At 38.6% G+C, this 19353-nt stretch overlaps 1 protein-coding gene across 7 annotated transcripts in view; it reads left to right on the plus strand.

Moving 5' to 3' along the window:
• The window catches only part of RYR3 (ryanodine receptor 3), a 556286-nt gene that overhangs the window by 114887 nt on the left and 422046 nt on the right, over window positions 1-19353 (plus strand). The window lies entirely within an intron of this gene.

Consider the following 19353-nt stretch of genomic DNA (forward strand, 5'->3'; position numbering starts at 1 on the left):
TTTCACCAGGATCCCCAGAGGACTTAAACATTTTTATTTCCACTCAGGAGCTGGTGGGGAAATTTGGGAGGAAGCAAGGGAGGGGAACATGTTTTCACCCTAGTGAGTACCCTACGTTAGCCAAGTATAGGTGTCACAAAGGACTGTCATGTAGCTCAAAGAGATGTACTTTTTTTTTTTTCTTATAGACTACCTTCCTTGTAACAGTCTCTTCTGATACAGATTTTAAAATCTGAGATAATAGCAGGAACACAGAGCTTCAGGATTCCCCTTTCTTCCTCTGGGCTTCTGAAAGGCAGATGCTGATGTTCGGATTTGCACTTTTAATGGTGCTCCAATTCACTGGTTAGACATGTCATTGCCGTCTCTAATGTTTTCATTGTGCTCTAATGAATCCCTTAGAGGTCACACAGCTCAGAACTCTGAATGCATCCACCCCAACAGTCCTCTTTATTATCGCCTCCCAAAACACTATTTGAGGAGATTTCTTCCTTTATACATTTTACTTAAATATACTTGTTGAGAACTCTTAAGCTTGTATAGGAAAATCAAAAAAATGGAATGAATAATTTAGGTAGCTCGTCTAAGTGACTGGGTAGCTCTGACAGTTGGCTTCTGGAAAGGCAGAGCTCTGTTACATATTGTATGACATAAACCAGGTTTCTTTTCAAAAGACGGTTTATTATTAGTGATTCTTTGGGAAATAGGAAGAGCAGCAATAGGAAAAAGACTTTGCTTTGGTTCTCTAGTGTACCTTCAGTCAGAGGTCGTCAAGGGTCCACAGGGCCTTCTGGCTGGGGTGCTGGTGGTTGGTCTAAGATGAGAGGGGATAGGAGGGCACATGAATGAGTTCAGTTTCCAGCCAACATCAGCAGAAACCAGGAAGAGGAGGTGTACACTATTTGTTTTGAGAGAGATGACTGTTAGTCATCCAACCAAATTGGATCCACTCACCCAGTGCAGCAAAGCCAAACATTTATATCAGGATTGCAGTGAGGGAAAATGAGGCCTTGATTGCAGTACGCCAAGCAAGGAGAATCGGGCGACTAATGATTAGGACTCAAACTCCCTGATGCGTTACAGGTAAAGGTTTTCAAAGGTGGGGAGGCAGAACTCACAAAGTGATAAATTGGCACATCCAGACTATACATTGGTTTGACCTAAAAAGGGAGGGCAACTCAAACTGGGGAACCACAGATGCATAGACAGATTTGAAGATTTCTGATTTGCAGTTGGTTAAGGAAGTAGAGCTTTATCTAAAAATTTAGGGTCAGCAGAAAAGAAGGCTAGCACTAGCTTATGGACATGACCTCCTCTAGGTCCTTCAGAAAGAAATTGAGAACAAGGAGCAGTGGTCAGAGTTCAGTCCTCAGATTCCCACTTACCTGAGGTCTGTGTACCAGAGGATCCATTTGGTGGAGGTGCAAGTTTCTGAGAAACAACTCAGGGACCCATGTTAAGATGATATCTTCAGTTTCTAAAAAGAAAGAAACATTCTGGTGACTCTACCTTCTTTGGCTATTGTTTTAAGCGACTACTACGTTCTTGCTTATCATGTTGCTCATTTACTTCTCAAGGCTGGCTAAGTTTCAAGAATTTCCCTTGAAGAAATTCAAGATTTTCCTTTATTTCCATGCTATGGAGGTGAGAGATACCTGACAAGCCCCCCGGAGTGGGTCCCTGCTGTGTCTCAGTAAACTCTCCAACTGCCTGCAGCCTCGGAAGAGGGTGTAAATTGCTTTCTTACCCTTTATTTTTTAAGGCCCATCTTAGCTATTACTGCCTATAAAAACAACTAGACTTAGGGACTCAAAAAAGACTTGTCAGAGTGAATTGCCCTAAATAAAATGTTATACCAATAATGGTGAGAGTGTGGGGGTAGCTCTGAAACATTGATGGTGGAATTATAAGTTGTACCACCACTTTAAGAATTGAATTAGAAGTATCTATCCAACCCAGCATTTCTATTTCAGTATAACTAGAAGGAAGTAAGCATAAAAATAACTACTGCCATATAACAAAAGCAAAAGTACTCCCATATTAATGGGAAACCACCTATGGGGCAGTTAAACCGAGTGAGTTAGATCTGTATCAAGCTCAGCAAAGATGAGTTAGAACTCAGCCACCTCTAAGATGCATTGAGTGGGGGGAAAAAAAAAAGTGATCACATACCTTTTATGAGATACCATATAGTTTCTGTAGCTACTTTTATGTGCAATCACACGTAAGTGTGTATATGTATATATAGATATGTCTGGAAGGAGAATAAACCTAATTTCTACCTCTGAAAAGAAAGAGAGGGACTGGGCACAGCGGCTCACACCTGTAATTCTAACATTTTGCAAGGCTGAGGTGGGCAGATGGCTTGACTCTAGGAGTTCAAGACCAGCTTGGGCAACATGGCAAAATTCCATCTCTGCCAAAAAAATATGTATATGTATATATGTGTATATGTGTATATATGTGTATATGTGTATATATGTATATATGTGTATATGTGTATATATGTGTGTATATGTGTATATATGTGTGTATATGTGTATATATGTGTATGTGTGTATATGTGTATGTGTGTGTGTATATATGTGTGTGTGTGTGTGTGTGTGTGTATATATAAAGTTTGACCAGGCATGGTGGTATGCACCCACAGTCCCAGCCACTCAGGAGGCTGAGGTTGAAGGATTGCTCCAGACAAGGAGGTCCAGGCTGCAGTGAGCCGAGCGTGCACTACTGTATTCCATCCTGTGTCACAGGTGGCAGAGTGAGACCCTATCTCCAAAGAGGGAAAGGGAAGAAGAAGAAGAGGGGACAACAGAGATAGAAGATAGAGGATAACCATAGATGATTTAGCCTTCTTTGAAATACCACAAAAGTATGTGTTGATGTATTACTGATCTAATTTAAGCCTAAACCAAAAAGTAAAGCTTTGCTCCTTTTATGGTGGGACTGGGTAGTGTGTGGGTCCAGGGGACGGTTTTGCATCGTCAAGTAATCTGTCAACATATTTCAGATAAGAAACAGCAAGATTTACTGGAGGAGATAGGAATTATTTCTGCTAGTAACTCACTGGGTTACCCTCACTCATTGCTTACCTTGCCTTACTTCAGATTTGGCTCTTCATAAAATGCTGGCTTTTGTTTAACTCATAGATGTCTTACAAATACTCATTATGCAGTTTTGGATGAGGATAAATACATTTTCTCTTCGTGGCTGAATAGTTTCTTAGAGAAAGCCAGGTAAACATCACAAGCAGGAGCTTGTGAGGATCATAAAAATCATAGGTGCTGATGTAAAAAGACGACTGCTATAGGAGGGTAAAAACCAAGTGCCTGCATGTAGTTAAAAGGAAGAATAGCATGGTATCTGGGGAACACAAAGGATGCTACTGAACTACATAAATGTAGTTTTTAAAACAGCACACCTACATTAACCTGCCAGCCCTTACCCTGTAGCCTCATCTTCTGTTTGAGGAAAATTTGCTGTTCCAAGACTTTTTCTCCTCTTCTTCAGATGCTTACTCGTGAGTTTTGCAAGACTGCTGCATTTAAATCCTCTTTCCAGGTGTCTTTGAAACCATTCTTGAGATACTCAGCCATGTTTTCTGAAAATTTTTGGCCAGAGACCCATTTATATTTCATTAGACGTGAAGCTTCTTCTAGTCTCAATAATTCCACATCAAATTAGTTTTTCAATGTCTATCTTATGTGAAGTCAAGATAGAAAAATCAATAAAATCCGACTCATTGGCTTAAATTAATCTAGTTTTAGAACCATGGAAATAATGTCCATTGTGTTGGCTGAATCAAATTAGTTTATTGATCAGTTCTTCAACTGGTTTGTTTGTTACCTGAGGCCTATATTGACCTTTTCCTTCATGGGTCTTTAACTCATGCAAACATTCTAGTGGTAGATAAAATGGAACTCTGCAAATCATCGTTATCTGCTGCATAGAGATGTATTTTATGCTATATTTATTCAGATTTGTATATTTTGTTAGTGTGTAGTAAGCATAAAACTGCCACCCTATACTGCTTCACTTGTCCCCCGCAGGAAATTCATTGTTACAGTAGAGCATCTTGGAGTGATTCGGTTTTTTCACGCATTAGTATCAAAAGTTAGGCATGTCCCCCAAAATCCTTTATTTCATTAGCAGACCATTAATGCATCTTTGGACTCGAATCTAAAGCGATTTTCGTCATTCATCATTTTATATAATAAGTACATATTATGTTCACTAAAGTTCTTGGATATTGTGTTCGGGACATATAAGATGAAATAGAAGTAATGATACGCTCAAAGAAATTAAAGGACAATTAGGGAAGACAGATTCGTAAGTAAGTAAATACGGACATAGGACTATGAACAAGGGTAAGAAGTAAAAATACAGAAGTAGCCAACTTATATTTTGACTCTGTAGCATCTTTTGAAATAACAAGCTTCACATGATTAGTCTATACAAATTACTTTTAGTGTTGAAAACTAAATTGATGTGTGAGAAAGCACCTTACTGGGTAGCTAGTACATTTCAGGCTTTCAATGTATTTGCTTCCCCTTCCTTACCTCAAGCTTTGGGACACCCCATTCCATAAACAGGTGGTTACTTCATCCATACCTTTAAGTAAGTTGATACATTTTAGTGGTATTTATTTTCAAATCCCATTTTCCAGATTGGCAGACTCTCATATTTTAGTGTGACCTCATTGGACACAACTTTATCTCCCTGATCATTATACTTAATCTTTTTGTGCCTTCTCCAGCTCCATCACATTTTTATTGAAGTGCAATGCTTTGAGCTTCACACAGTGTCCCAACTGTGGAAGGACCCTCATTCTCCAAAATCCTGGGAAATATTTTCTACCTTTTCTGATGGTAGCTGACATTTTGTTGGACATTTTTCTAGATAACAGCACACTGGGTCAATGTCTTCATAAATAGTTGAGAATATCATGAAGGTCTCTTTCCTAAATTGTGCCTGAGAGAGAGCCCATCAAATTATCAGTAAATGTAGATTGTACTTTCAGTAAAAATACTGTCTTTTATTTGCCCACGGAAAAATTCACTGGTTGTTTGTTTCTTGATTGTTTGCCAGTTACAGCTTCAGAAATTTACCCTGCCAATCACGTCTGGTGTCTTGGTGGTTTTGTGCTTACAGTCTGTGTTAGCTGCAAGCGTTTTTGTCATTTGCACATTAAAAGATTTCAAAGTGTATTTACTCCAGAATGTGTTGGAATTCAGTTGAATCCATTTATTCCTCTCCATGTTTCCATGTTTCTAAAACTATCTTCTCTATAATAGAGCAATATTAATCAATTTTGTGGTAACTTTTTTGAAAGTAGAGTTTGAAGCCTTGATAACTTTATGAAATATTTTACACAAGTGAAAATATCTAGTACACATATATAAGGTACAAAGAACAAAAATAAACTGAACACTCAAATACTTGCTGCTCGGCTAAAGCAACCGGGCATTACCAATAACTATGTGCCCCTCCCCAACTGTATTTCTCTCTATCCAGAGATGACCTATAACCAGAATTTATCATTCTCTTGCTTCTTTTAAGGGTTTGCTATAAATTTTTCTCCAAACAATAATAAAAATGTTTTTTATTTACATCTTTTAAACTTTTAAGTTCAAGGGTACATGTGCAGGTTTGTTACATAGGTAAACTTGTATCACTAGGGTTTGTTGTAAACTCTAGTGATGATATTATTTGTTATTTGTTGTAAACCCAGATTATTTCATCACCTAGGTGGTAAGCTTAGGACCACCCATTAGTTATTTTTCATGATCCTCCGACCTGTGATAACTATAATTTTTATATAGATGTGTCATATTCTATATATTTTTCTGGAACTTTTTGTATTAACATCGTGAGTTTCACTTACATTCATAGATATGATTCTTACCAATTTTCAGCTGTTCTGTGGTATTCCAGTGTATGCATTTATCATGATGTATTTTTCCTGTCAGTGGATAGTTGTGTGTGTGTGTGTGTTATTTCATACTGTACTGTAATAAACATTCTTGTACTTGTGTGAGAATTTCTTCAGGGTTTATGCTTTGAAGCGAAATTGATGGGTCAAATGGGCCGTATGCCTCTTCCTCCATACCATACATAGCAAGTTGTAGTTCAAAGTTGTGTTCATTTGAGTTGTCACCATAAATATATGCGCCCTCCTTGTTCATTATCTTTGCTATACTGATTTTCTTTTTGTTTTTTGTTTTTTGAATCTGATGGAGTGAAATGGTGTCACACTGTGTCTTTAATTTTACCATTTAGGTTGAGTATTTTCTTCATATATTTATTATATATGTGGTGTTACTTTTTTCTTTGAAATACCTGCTCATGGCTTTGGGTTACTTTTTTTCCTAAGTAATTCATAGTAGTTCTTTGGACATTACAACTGCTAACCTGTTGGTTATGTGTTACAAAGATCTTTCAATTTGTGGCTTATGTGTTACTTTATCTGTCTTTTCATGAAACCATATTCTTAATCTTAATGCAATTTGATGTATTAGCCTTTAAGTTGTTTTTTTTAAATAGTCCTTATTTACCACAATGTCAAAAGTATTCTTATTTTCTTCTAACATTTTTAATTTTTCTTTTTACGTTTAAATATCTAATCCACTGGAATTGGTTGGTGTGTGAGTTGTGAAATGGGGATTCAGTTTTGTTTATTCAAGTGTTAACTAGTTGTCGTAGCATCACTTATTGTAATGATTTCTATCAACTCTGTCAATATCAAGAATTCTGTGTGTGTGTATGAGAGAGAGAGAGAGAGAGGGAGAGAGGGAGAGCGAGCAAGACCGAGTGTGTGTGTGTGTGTGTGTGTGTGTGTTAAAATTCAATTTTGTTGCAAAAAATAGAAAAAAAAATAGTGGCTTGTGAAACATGGAGTTTGTCTCATGCGATAAGTGCTCCGTGGTCCGGAGCAAAGTCATTGAGGCTGGCATAGCAGCCCAGCAGTGTCATCAAGGACCTAGGTTCCTCTTACATTACATCATTGCAGTCCTTAACATTTTCCTCATGGTTGCCTTAATCCCAGTTTTCATATTTGTGTTTAAGTCAGGGGGAAAAAGAGAAGAAAAAAGGACAAAGACCCCATCTTCTCGTGCTTTACCTTTTAATTTTTCAGAAAGGGAATTTTTTTTTTTTTAAGAATATACCAAAATCTTATTGTATAAAACTGTTACATGTACACCACCCTTAGCTGAAAGGAGGCTGGGAATTAAAATAGAGCACTTATTTGAGCTGTTTCCACTGTGGAAGAAAACAGGAGGAATGGAGTTGGGAGAACTGTTAAGTGAGCCAGCTTACAGCGTATGCCACAGTGGGCTGTTTTCTGGGCTCTGCTTTTCCACTGGGCTGTATGCTTATCTCTTCCCCAATATTGTGTTATTTTACTAGAACTTTGTTTTTATTTTTGAGACAAGGTCTTGCTCAGTCACCAAGGCTGGGGTGCAGTGACACAATCATGGCTCACTGCGGCCTCAATCACACCGGCTCAAGCAATTCTTCCACTTCAGCTTCCCAAGTACCTGGGACTACAGGCTCACGCCACCCCATCTGGCTATTTTTTTTTAATTTTTGTAGAAACAGAGTTTTGCCACGTGGCCCAGGCTGGCCTTAAACTCCTGGCCTTGGCATTCCACCAGCCTCAGTCTCCCAACATCTATTTATTGACAAATGACAAATTGTATATGTTTATTGTGTACAATGTGATGTTTTTATATATGTATATCCATCAAATGATTGAACTAAACAAATTAACATAGCCATTATCATTATCTCACACACTTTTTTGTGGGGAGAACATTTAAAATCTGTCTTGGCAATTTTCAAGTATATTATACATTATTAATTTTCACCACCATGATGTATTGTGGATCTCCAGAATTTATTCCCCTTGCCTGATGCTGCGTACCCTGTCACCAACATCTTCCCATTCCCTGCTTGCCTCCCCAACCTCCACCCCCAAGTCCTGGTGACCACCATTACACTCATTGCTTCTATGAGCTCCTTCTTTCTTAAAGATTCCACATATAAGTGAGATTATGCAACATTTGTCTTTCTGTGCCTAGTGCCTAGCATCTCTCACTAAGAATAACTTTCAAAGTGTCTTTCGTGTGGTGTGGAAAGCCTCACCCCCAGCCCCATTTCCTATCCTTCTTTTTTCTTCAAGCATCTCAGCTATTCTTGTTCCTTTTATCTCCCATATAGTTTTTAGAATTAACAAGTTACACACATATGTGGGCCAACACACACAGGGTAGTTTCGCTGCATTGTACTGAATTTATAGATTACTTTGAGGATAACTGACATACTCACAATATCTCTTTTATTTCTGAGCATGGTTCATTTATTCAGGTCTTCTTGAATGTCTTATAGTAAAGCACACAATGTCTTTATGTAATTTTCTCCTGAAACTGATAGAGTTAAAAACATACTAACTAAAAGAATGGAATGTATTGCACATTATTATTTACATCACATAAATAAACCTGCACATAAAACAGTAATCTACACTTCACAAGAACTCATACAAACAAAAGGATATATAACAAATACATTAGGATGTTTTTCTGTAGTCACTGTCGAATGAAAATAGGAATAAGAGAACAGGCCGATGCTGGTACATGAGCCAAGAGTCAAGCAGTATTAGTAACTGAAAGTTCAAAATGTTAAAAAAAATATAATAAAAAGTTCTGTAATCTTTTAATATATTTTTCTGGATTCTTTTGTGTTATTGCTAGTTAGAAATTTTTTTAAATTTTGTTTTATAATCCTTTACTGCTGGGATATAGAAATGCTTTTCTTGTTAGCATGTTGATCTCAGAACTAGCCATCTTGTAAAATTATTTTTATCATTGGGTTTATTTGGCATTTCTACAAAAGAAATTACAATCTTCATATGACAGGTTTTTTCCTCCCATATTGTACAGTACAGTGTCGAGTAGAACCAACAATAGTAAATATACTTGATTCGTTTTAATTTTTAAAGGGGCTACTTCAAGTGTTTTATCGTTGTACATGACTTAAGTAAGTTCTCATAAATTCCTGAGTTGCTTGGTGAGTGTTTATTCAAATGCTTTTTAAATTATATATTTTCTTCCTACTCTATTTGATTCAATTTGCTATTTTGCATTTTTCTTAAACTGATGCTCATGAATAAGTGCAGTTTTTAATTGTCCTTTCTATATTCTCCTATGTGGTTTTAATCTCATAAAATGAGTTAGGGAGTATTTCCTACTTCTAATCTTTATTCAAAATGTTTTAAGACTAAATAGACTGCAGCCATAAAATAGTTGTGTGATCATGGACAAGTTATTTAATCCTAAATCTTCACTTTCCTTATGAATCAAATGACAATAATAATACTGATGCCACGAGGTTATTAAGAGATTGAGTTGAAATAATCCATATGAAGTACTTAGCTCATTGACTACCATATGGTAAATATACAACAAAAATCATAGCCGTGAATATTAGCTATCATTAGTCCTTTTTCATTCTTAAACATGCGGGCTTGTTCTTTCCTTATGGAAAACAAATTGCTTTTTTTTATGTATTGTAGGTATACAAGCATGGATTTAAAAAACCACTGAATGTGATTAACTTTAAGCATTATTAGAATAACCAAGCATCAGAGATCAGGTCTATGGAAACAGGGCCTCCTTGGCTTAAACTCATCTGTTCTGCCGTGGTGTTAGACCTGCTAGCAACAGGTAGAGAAAAACAATGTTGTTTTAAATTCTCAAATAACAATTTTCCATTTTAAAGTTGAGTATAGACTGGGCATGGTGGCTCATATGTGTAATTCCAACACTTTGGGAGGCCAAGTTGGGAGGATCTGTTAAGCCTAGGAGTTCGAGACCAGCCTGGGCAACATAGGGAGATCCTACTTTTTTAAAATTTTAAAAATTAGTGGGGCATGGCAGCATGCACCTGTAGTCCTAGCTACTTGACAGGCTGAGGTAGGAGGATCACTTGAGCCTGGGAGATCAAGGCTGCAGTCAGCCGTGATCACAACATGCCGTATATCCTGGGCAACAGAGTGAGACCTTGTCTCAAAAGTTTGAGTCCAACTTCATGTGGACTGCTGACTGAAATCCACTTAAACAAGGAAGTACATAGATAAGCACTTGAGAACCAGATCTTTGAGGCAATCATCATAGCCTCTATTCTATGGATGTTTTAGAATAGACTAGTTCAGTGTCTTCCAACCAGGTGTGATTATGCCTCCAGGGGACATTAGGTAGTGCCTGGAGATGTTTTGGTTGTTACAGCTGGGGTGCTATCTAGTGGGTTGAGGCCAAGGATGCTGCTTAACATCATGCAATACACAGAGCAGCCTACATAACAAAGAATGGTCTGATCCAAAATGTCAGTAGTGCTAACTTTAAAACCTGCATTATCAAAGTGATTCTCCCACATGGCATTTCTATGTATGTTGGGGGTTCCTTATTCAAAATTCCATAATTCTAGGCTCTATCCCTAGAGATTCTATTTCAACTTGGTAGAGCTTTAACACCTGGTTCTTTAAGCATGCAGATGAGTTCGATATGTGTGGTCCAGAAAGTTCATTATAAGACATAATAAAATAAATGAAGAGTGAAAACATGTTGATAAATGCATTTTCCAAGTACATAGAGAGCAAAAAGGAAAAGAATGGTCAGACAGCAGCAAGAGTGTTTGTGCTCAGAGATGTGGATTTGGGAGCAGTCAGACTCACTGGCTCTTTCTTGTGGTGGTAACGGTGATTTTTCTAGTTACTTGCAGTTGTGCGACAGTAGTTTCTTACCCAGTTACGTATACAGCACAGCTGAACGGTTTCCGTCATTATCAAGCACTTTGTGCTCCGCATCCACATTTTCAGGGTCACTTCAGTGGTGAGAATCTGCCATCATTCTAGGCAGGCTGGAAACAGGGCTGAGTGAAATTCATTTCTTGCAATTCTGGTTACAGTTAGGGTTAAGAATGCCTAGAGGAAATTGCACATCACGTCTTACCCTTGGTTGCCAAATTGTTCATTCTGATTTTCTGACCATCCTTTTTAGCCACAGTGTTAACTAATGTCACTTTGAAGAGGGGGGGAAAGAAAAAAACAAACAACACTTATTTTAGGGATAATATTTCTATAATGGGTGATTTTTGGTTAATGCCTGTATAGCACTTATAATTTTCCAGCAATTGTCCTAAGTTCTTTAAATATATTAATTTAATTTTCATGACAGCCTAATGACATAATTTCTGTTACTATTCCCATTTTTTAGATGAGGAAAGTTAGGCGGGGAGTTAGGGGAGGGAGGTGAGTAATTTTCTCATGGTCTTACAGCTGGTGGAAGTTGGGACTTAAACTCATTCATTCTTGTTTCAGAGTCTAGGCTCTCAGCCACTTGAACAAACTCTTTGAGATACTTTCTCAAAATTCTGTGATGATAACATTAAACTAAAAAATTTTCATGCCCTAGAAATTTATTGTTTAAAAGATCTCAGCTTTTAAGTGAATGCCCTGCTTTATACATTTGGATAGTTTCTCCTACTTTATTTCTGCAAATGTCTTAAGACCTTACTGCTGTTGAATGTGAATTACCTTTCCCCGTCCTTAAATGGTTCCATATTGGATTCCATGAGAACCTCTTGATGGTGACTGAATTATCACCTTGAGAGTAGGAAAGACATAAGATAAAAGAAAAAAAAATGTTCATTGTAATTTTTTGGACGTATCATTGAAATGTCACTCAGCAAGTTATCAATCACTTTTTGGATTATCCACAGGAATTTCCAAGTTTTATTTCATCTAATGCTCAACTGACTCATAGTCTGTTACCTATAAGATGAAGCCAGAGAGAGATCAAACCCAAAAACTGGTATTAGTGTCAGTAAGTGACTTCTGAGTGTGTGCCAAGCAAATAAAAACAATTTTCAAATTCTCAATTAGATATTATCTATCCCTTATATTTGTATTTGAAAGTTGACTTCAATGATACATTAATTAATGTAATAAATTACCTTTTTTTTGAGAGGAAATATAGATAAAAGATGGTTGTAAAACCAATGTTTCAGTCAAGCAGTTGAAATTCCCACCGTGAATTAATTACATTGTTTGGTGCCATCTCACTTTTATGTTCTCTGGAACTACCATTCACCTTTGAGCATGTGTGTTTATTATTTTTGTTTTATTTTGGTGAATATTAGGTAGATTAACCATTTAAGTGTGTTTACTGTCTCTCTGCTTCTAAAATTTGAAAAAAAAAAAAAAAACTTCAAAAAACTAGATTTCAGAATTTCAGTGTATAATGGTGTTCTGCTTCTGGCAGAATTAAGTAAGGGAGTGAGTTTGCAAAGAAGTGACATGTAATAATGGTGATACTGATAACAAAGGCAATGAAAACCACAGGTTATAGCCACCTGACCATATCAGCAGATTGCATATGGCATGAAAATGCCACATGTTGTTGATATCCCTTCCTCAAGCCAAATAGGTTTCAGACAAATTTCAACCATAGCAAGACATTATCTGGAGGTCACTCATCCAGTATCTGTAAACATTTAAAACATAATTGATAATAATAAGCAAAAGCCTCTGGACAGCCAAAATAGATGCTACAAAGCCAAAACACTAAATCCATGTATTTGTCCACCATAAGGAGCTAAAACAAAGTATATTTGCTCTTACAGTAGAATACAGTTGTTCTAATTGTCCTGATAGCGGTGATTTCCAGACACACTAGAAGGTAGAAGAAAGAAGGGTATTATAGACTTCATAAACAAGGCCAGGCACAGTGGCTCATGCCTGTAATCTCAGCACTTTGGGAGACCGAGGCGGGCGGATTACTAAAGGCCAGAAATTTGAGATCAGCCTGACCAACATGGTGAAACCCCATTTTCACTAAGAATACGTTAGTAGTAAAAATTAGCCAGATATTGTGGAGCACGCCTGTAATCCCAGCTACTCTGGATGCTGAGATGGGAGAATCGCTTGAACCCAGAAGAAGGAGGTTGCAATGAGCTGAGATTGCACCACTGCATTCTAGCCTGGGTGGAAGAGTAACACTCTGTCTCAAAAAACAAACAAAAGTGAAGCATTTCTACTTTACAGCTAAAAATAAACTAAACCCTGGAAGTCAGAAAAATGGAAAGAGCAGCAACATTAAGAGCGTCATGATAAGCCTAAGTTGTAAACAATGGTCAAATCTTTTTTGATGTAGGATGTTAAGTAAAGAAAAGTTTGCAATGCATTTAAAAAGAGATTAACCACTCTTTTCCACCCAAGAAATTAGAAAACAGCCCCTAATCACGTGACAATATCCTATTGTGTGTTGCTTACCTAGGACAGTAAAGTCATTGCTCCTCTGACACCATTCTGTTCTTCTGAGTAGCAATTATCAGGTTGTCAGGTCTTTAATTGTTTTACAAGACAGGGGGCACCTGAGTCTGGAAATGATGGAGCAGACACAGAATAAATGGGCCCACTTTGCTCACTCATCTGCAATTCTCTGGCTATGCCTCTGCCACATGCCCAGGATGTAGAATGCTCTTTTATCACATTTTCCTGATAACTCTTCTTGTTTTCTGCCATCATCCTTAGCTCCTGCTATCATTTTTGGAGATTTCAGCCTCTGTGTTGACGATTCATCTGGGGTTCCCTATAATACAGCTTGAAAATCTGTTTTATTCCAGTGCACCATAGTTATTGCAGGAGGCAGCCGCCGTGTGAAATCCAGTTACCCACACCCTGTAGGTTATATTGGAAAGATAATTGCAAGATGCCCAGTGTGCTTGAAATAAATTTGAGGGCCTTATGCTTAGCATTCTTTGGAAATTAAATTTTTAGTCAGGAAAACAAAACTGGGACCCACAAAAAAAAAAAAAAAAAAAAAAAAAAAAAAAAAAATGGTGTGATGATTTTCTCCATTTCATGGGTTCCCTGTGGAGTTCATCTACAAAGCTGGGGCCAAGAGGCTATCACAGACCTGTTGTAGACAGGTGACGCTATTTATTCTGCTCTGGGAGCAAAAAGGTTGTTACCACAGCAAGTTTTCTAAGCAGCTCCCTCAAGTTCAGCCAATTTGCATTTTAATTTGCTTTCTGAAAAATCAAAGGTTTAAGAAATTGTTATTCTAATTTTACTTACTATTTTCAAAGCAATAGGAAAATATAAATGCCTTGCCATATGACAAAACCATACACACTACTCCACGGTTATGTTTGTTTAGTGGCTGTTGACTGAGCACTAGCTGTGCACGTAGCTGTACACGTAGCTCAGTGCTAGACATATGGGGATGAAGTAGACAGAACCTCCCTGCCCTCAAGGAGTTTACATACTAGTGGAGAAGAGACAAACACACAAGCTCATGAATAAGTAAGAATTGTGGCACGTGCTCTGATATATATTACCAATGGTGTGAGAAAGAATAAGGGCAACGAACTGTCTTAGCTAGGGCAATTATATTGGAGGCTTAGACCTGAGCAGTGAGTCAACCAGCCACACAGCAAAGCTGGCAAAAGAGCATTGCAGGTGGAGAGCCCAATAAGTTCAGCAGCCCTGCAAGGAAAGGCTTGTCACATTCGAGGAGCTGAATCAAAGCTGGTGTAAGCAGGCCCTGTGACCTGAAGGGAGAATGCTGATGGCTGAAGTGGAAATGAAGACATTGAGTAGCATATGTAGGGCCTTGTAGGGCACTATAAGTGCTTGGATTTATCCTTTAAAAAAAGGACACGATCACAGGATATTTAGCAGAAGAGTGGTATGATTTCATTCACATTTTGCAAAGATTCCATTTGTTGGCTAAGGCAGCAGGCTGGAGGGAGCAAGAATAGAAGCAGGAAGATGAGTTGAGAAGCCCCTGCAGTGGTCAGAGCAGAGGTGGTGAGAGCTTGGGCTAGAGAGCGAGGGTGCTGTGAAGGGGGCAGATGGGATATGTCTTGGAGGTGGCAGTGATGGGAAATGCTGATGGATTGGATATTGAGGGATAAAAATGAGGGAGAAACCAAGAATGAATCTTAAGTTTGAGGTTTGAACAACTGGGTGAATATGATGGCATTTTCAGAGATGAGGAAGACAGGGGACAAAAATGACAAGCTCTGTTTTTGACATACTCATGTTGAAATGCCGGTAAGCAGCCAGCCCAATATAGACACGTATCTGATTTTTCCTGATCTAGGTCCCCTATAGGGAATGTAGCAGAGACATGGTACTGACCTTAGATTTAATAAATACCATTAAATTCTGGAGAACCTGCAGTTCCATTTTCCATTCTCAGGTGTGATGAATATAAATTTCTGTCCCTCCTCATGTCATTTTTCTACAAGAATAAATACCACCCTTTCCCCACCCACTCCCCCCACACACGTGCACACAAAAGCCATTTGAGATTCTAGGAAGAAATGCAAGGAAAGAATTCAGTGGGTTTTTAGGAAAGTTAAAAGTCAACTCAGTTCATCCTTATTAGGTACTGGATTTGTACTTAAAGACAGAAGAAAATTGATGTAATTTTTGTACTGTTATAAAGAGCAGAAGAAGTTACTTTACATTATGTAATAGAGCTTAACCTTAAGATTCTCAACGTTCTGGGATCCTGAGATGCTTTAGTGGGAAATGTAGTAGACTTGCTTCCTTTAAACCTTTACATGAACTCTCAAGAGTGGCTTAAGTGTGATTGTCCATATTAGATTAGAGCCTTAAGGATAATGCAGGCAATTTCCTCAGAGTAATTTCCATGCTTAATATTTACCTTATGCACTGGCCAGGTATAGAATGAGAATTAGGAACTATTTCTGCCTCCTGGAGAAAATCCCTTTAATTACCTCCAACCTCACTAACTTCTGCTTTTGTGATTTTCTTGCTCAAAATAGTGTTTTCCTCACAAGAACCAGACAAGAGATTGAGATTTTCTTTTTAAATTGAAGACTTAGGATAACTGAGCTTTTCCCTCCCAGATATGGAAGCTTTAGAATAAATACTAACATCTCTTTAGATGAGTGAAACCTGGGTATGAAAATAAACTTAATGTATTTGTATTTGTTCGCTAGAACTGCTAAAATAAAGTCCACAGACTGGGTGGCTTAACAGAAATGTATTTTCCCACAGTTCTAGAGGCTGGAAGTCCAAAATCAAGGTGTCAACAGGTTTGGTTTCTTTTGAGGCCTCTCTCCTTGGCTTGTAGATGATGGCTGTCTTTTCCCTGTGTCTTCACATGGTGTTCCCTCTGTGTGTATTAATGGGTCCTGATCTCTTCTTCTGAAGACACCAGTGAGATTGGAATAGGGCCCACCATATGACCTGATCTTACCTTAATTACCGTTTTTAAAATGCTGTTTTCAAATACAGTCAATTTTGAGGTACTCTGGGTTAGGACTTCAACATATGAACTTTGGAGGAGCACAGTTTAGCCCATTAACAGTATACCAATCTTAACTAGTTCCCCTAGAAAACTCACTCTAGTGCAGAAACTTACAACTTCCTCTTAGCATTTTAGTATCATTAACAGTTGTTACTCTTCCTTCTCTTACATATATCGTAGAAGGCAAGTTGTCCAGTGCCTTCACCACCTTGCCCAGTTGCCTGTTGCTCTCAGAAAACTTTTTTCTTGCTCGCCTCCACAAATGCAGTTGACGCAGACTCTTAAGCCATTGTATTGTACGTCTCATCCTGCACCACAGCTCTTTACTTCCATCTGTAACCCTGATTAGAATGGGAAAAATGAGGCCAAAGGCTGTTTTCAACTTTGCATTCTAATTATTTAGTCTAGCATGGAATAAGTGCTTAGTAAAAGAAGAAATGGGATGTATGCATGTCAATATTAGTTTGGAGACAGCTTATATTTCATATAGTATTAATAAAGGTAATCTTCTGTTCATTGCTTAGAACGTGGTATTAATGACTATAGATTTCAGTACTCTAATTACCTTCACACAGAGAACCCCCTGACTTCATTCAGCCAGTAGCCAGTAGGGTGACTAAATGAGAATGGGGATAAGTGGATATGAACTGGCCAGTCTTCAAAGCACCAGGAGACCTGGACATTCTGTTCATAGCAGGTCAGAAGCAATCTCTTTTCCTGAAAGGGCTTCCTTCCCCATGCCACTTACTTGCCTCTGAGCAGGACTGGGTTTTTGGTCTTCTCAGGAGGTCAAGGTTGTGTTTTGCACGACTCTGGTCAGAGCATGCATTGGCTTGTGCTCCCTATGGGAAGGACATGAGAAGGCAGGCCTTTTCACGGATAAGATCATCCTGGAAAGCTGCATCATCCAGGATGGAAGCCACTACCCACGTGTAGCTAGGCAAAGTTAAATTACTAAAATAAAATAAAAAGTCAGTTCCCCAGTTACACCTGCCACATTTCCAGTGCTCAATAGCCACACATGACTAGTGGCTACAGAATATGGACCATTTCTATCATCACTGAAATTTGTTTTGTTCAGCATAATTCTAAAGCTTAGCTCATAAATTTGTGTTTACTTAAGTAGATGATAATAGTAATAAGTACCATTTAGCATGTGTTTACCATGCGTTAGACTAAAAAAAAAAAATCTATCTGAGGATGTGGAAATGGAGGCTAAGTGAATTAAGTAATTTTCCCAAGATCCCCCAATTAGAAAGTATAAGAGAGGATAATAAATATGATATTTTCTAAAATTACCAATGTAAAATATATAAAATGGTCCTGTACTGTAGTTTCAACTTACATGCCTTTTACAGTGAAGTTCAATAGAGCAAATCACCTGAGGTTTTGTTTCAGACTAACCTGGCCTCAGTTTCTTCTCCCTTGTCTTGGTTCCCAGTGCCTTGAGGTGGCTGAGTGAGTCTTCCAGTGAAGGCCTCGGTGAGGATAAGCAGCCCCTCTCAGGAAAGCAGAAGTCTGCCCAGCTGCTGGCCTCCAGAGAATATGGAGGCACTTAGTGTTTCATGACTGCTTTCTGCTCCTCTCCCTTTTCCAGATCAGAGTCATGTTTCAGTGGGACTGAGAGCAGGATAACCTTTGCACTGAGGCTACCCAATCTACCAGTGAATAAGAATGGACCCTGAACGGGTAAAGGAAGCCAGTCATTTGTTCATGTTTCCCTGTGTTATAAAACACCCTCATCAGGAGAGACTATTGTAGACTTCTCAGAGAAACGGGTATTTCTGAAGAGAAGAACTAAGGCAAAGCCTTGAAAGCAAGATTTGAAGGTGGCTGAGCACTAACAAGGAAATGTACATAAAATATAAAGTCTGCACAAGAGTTTCCACAGATGGTAGCAAAGTAATGAGGCACCTTTTGCTGCTAGAGCAAAGGTAAAGTTTATCCAGAAATCAGTTTTAATCTGTATTTTCACTATGTCAGTGCAGTTGAGTTCCTGGGGAAAAAACTACCAAAGAGAGTAAGAGAATCACCGTTCCGTGAAATAGATTCTAGCTTCATTAGGTAAGGAGGCGGACAGGTGGCAGGACCTTTCTCAAGCAGTCAGCTCCTGAGGGTCATTGGCTCTGTCTTGGTTGCCCCTTGCATCTCATTGGAAGTGGCGGCGGCTGCCTGGAGTGTGAGGAGAGAACGTGGTCACTGATGATCCTCGTCTTCCACAGGTTTAGAGAGGGAAGTGGTACCACAAATGTCAGGTATTTGTGCACAAGGGACTGAGAAGTAGTCCTGGGAAGAGTTTCACAACTCAAAACTTGTAACAGAGAGAGTAATTAGTTGTCTGTTGTTGATTGGCAAATTACCCTAAAATCTAGCAACTTTAAGCAACAAACATTTATTATCCCAGTTTCTGTAGGCCTGGATTGAGGGTGTGGTTTGGCTGCATCCCTGGCTCCAGTTCTCCCACAGAGATGAATCAAGGTGTCAGCACAGGCTGTGGTATCGTCAGTACTCCACAGGGGGAGGATCCATTTCCAAGCTCACTCATCTGGCTGGGGCAGACAGACCTCTGGTCCTCCGTGGCTGTTAACCAGAGACATCCATTTCTGACTACATGGGCCCCCTTCCGTAACGCAGTGGATTCCACAGTGATCAAGTGAGAGAGAAAGGTGGCATGTAGCATGAAACTCGCATTCTCCTTGTAGCATAATCTTGGCAATGACGTCATGAACCAATCCACTAGATCCAGTCTGTACTCACCGGGCAGTGATTGGACAAGGGTGTGAGCCCCAAGAGGCAGGAATCACTGAAGCCTATTCCGGAGGTTTCTACATAGTGTGAACAGGGAGCAGAATATTAAATCTATTATAGAAATACATTTGTTTTATGTAACGTATTAAAACATAACAGCGTCATGCGTTGCACCATGCTGAATATAAAAATAACACAAATGCCGTAATGAAACCTGAAAGAATTCTGACTATTCCCTAAATTTTAATCAGATTGCTTT

This window comes from Cebus imitator, unplaced genomic scaffold, assembly GCF_001604975.1.
Source record: "Cebus imitator isolate Cc_AM_T3 unplaced genomic scaffold, Cebus_imitator-1.0 Scaffold119, whole genome shotgun sequence".
In the NCBI taxonomy this organism is placed as follows: Eukaryota; Metazoa; Chordata; class Mammalia; order Primates; family Cebidae; genus Cebus; species Cebus imitator.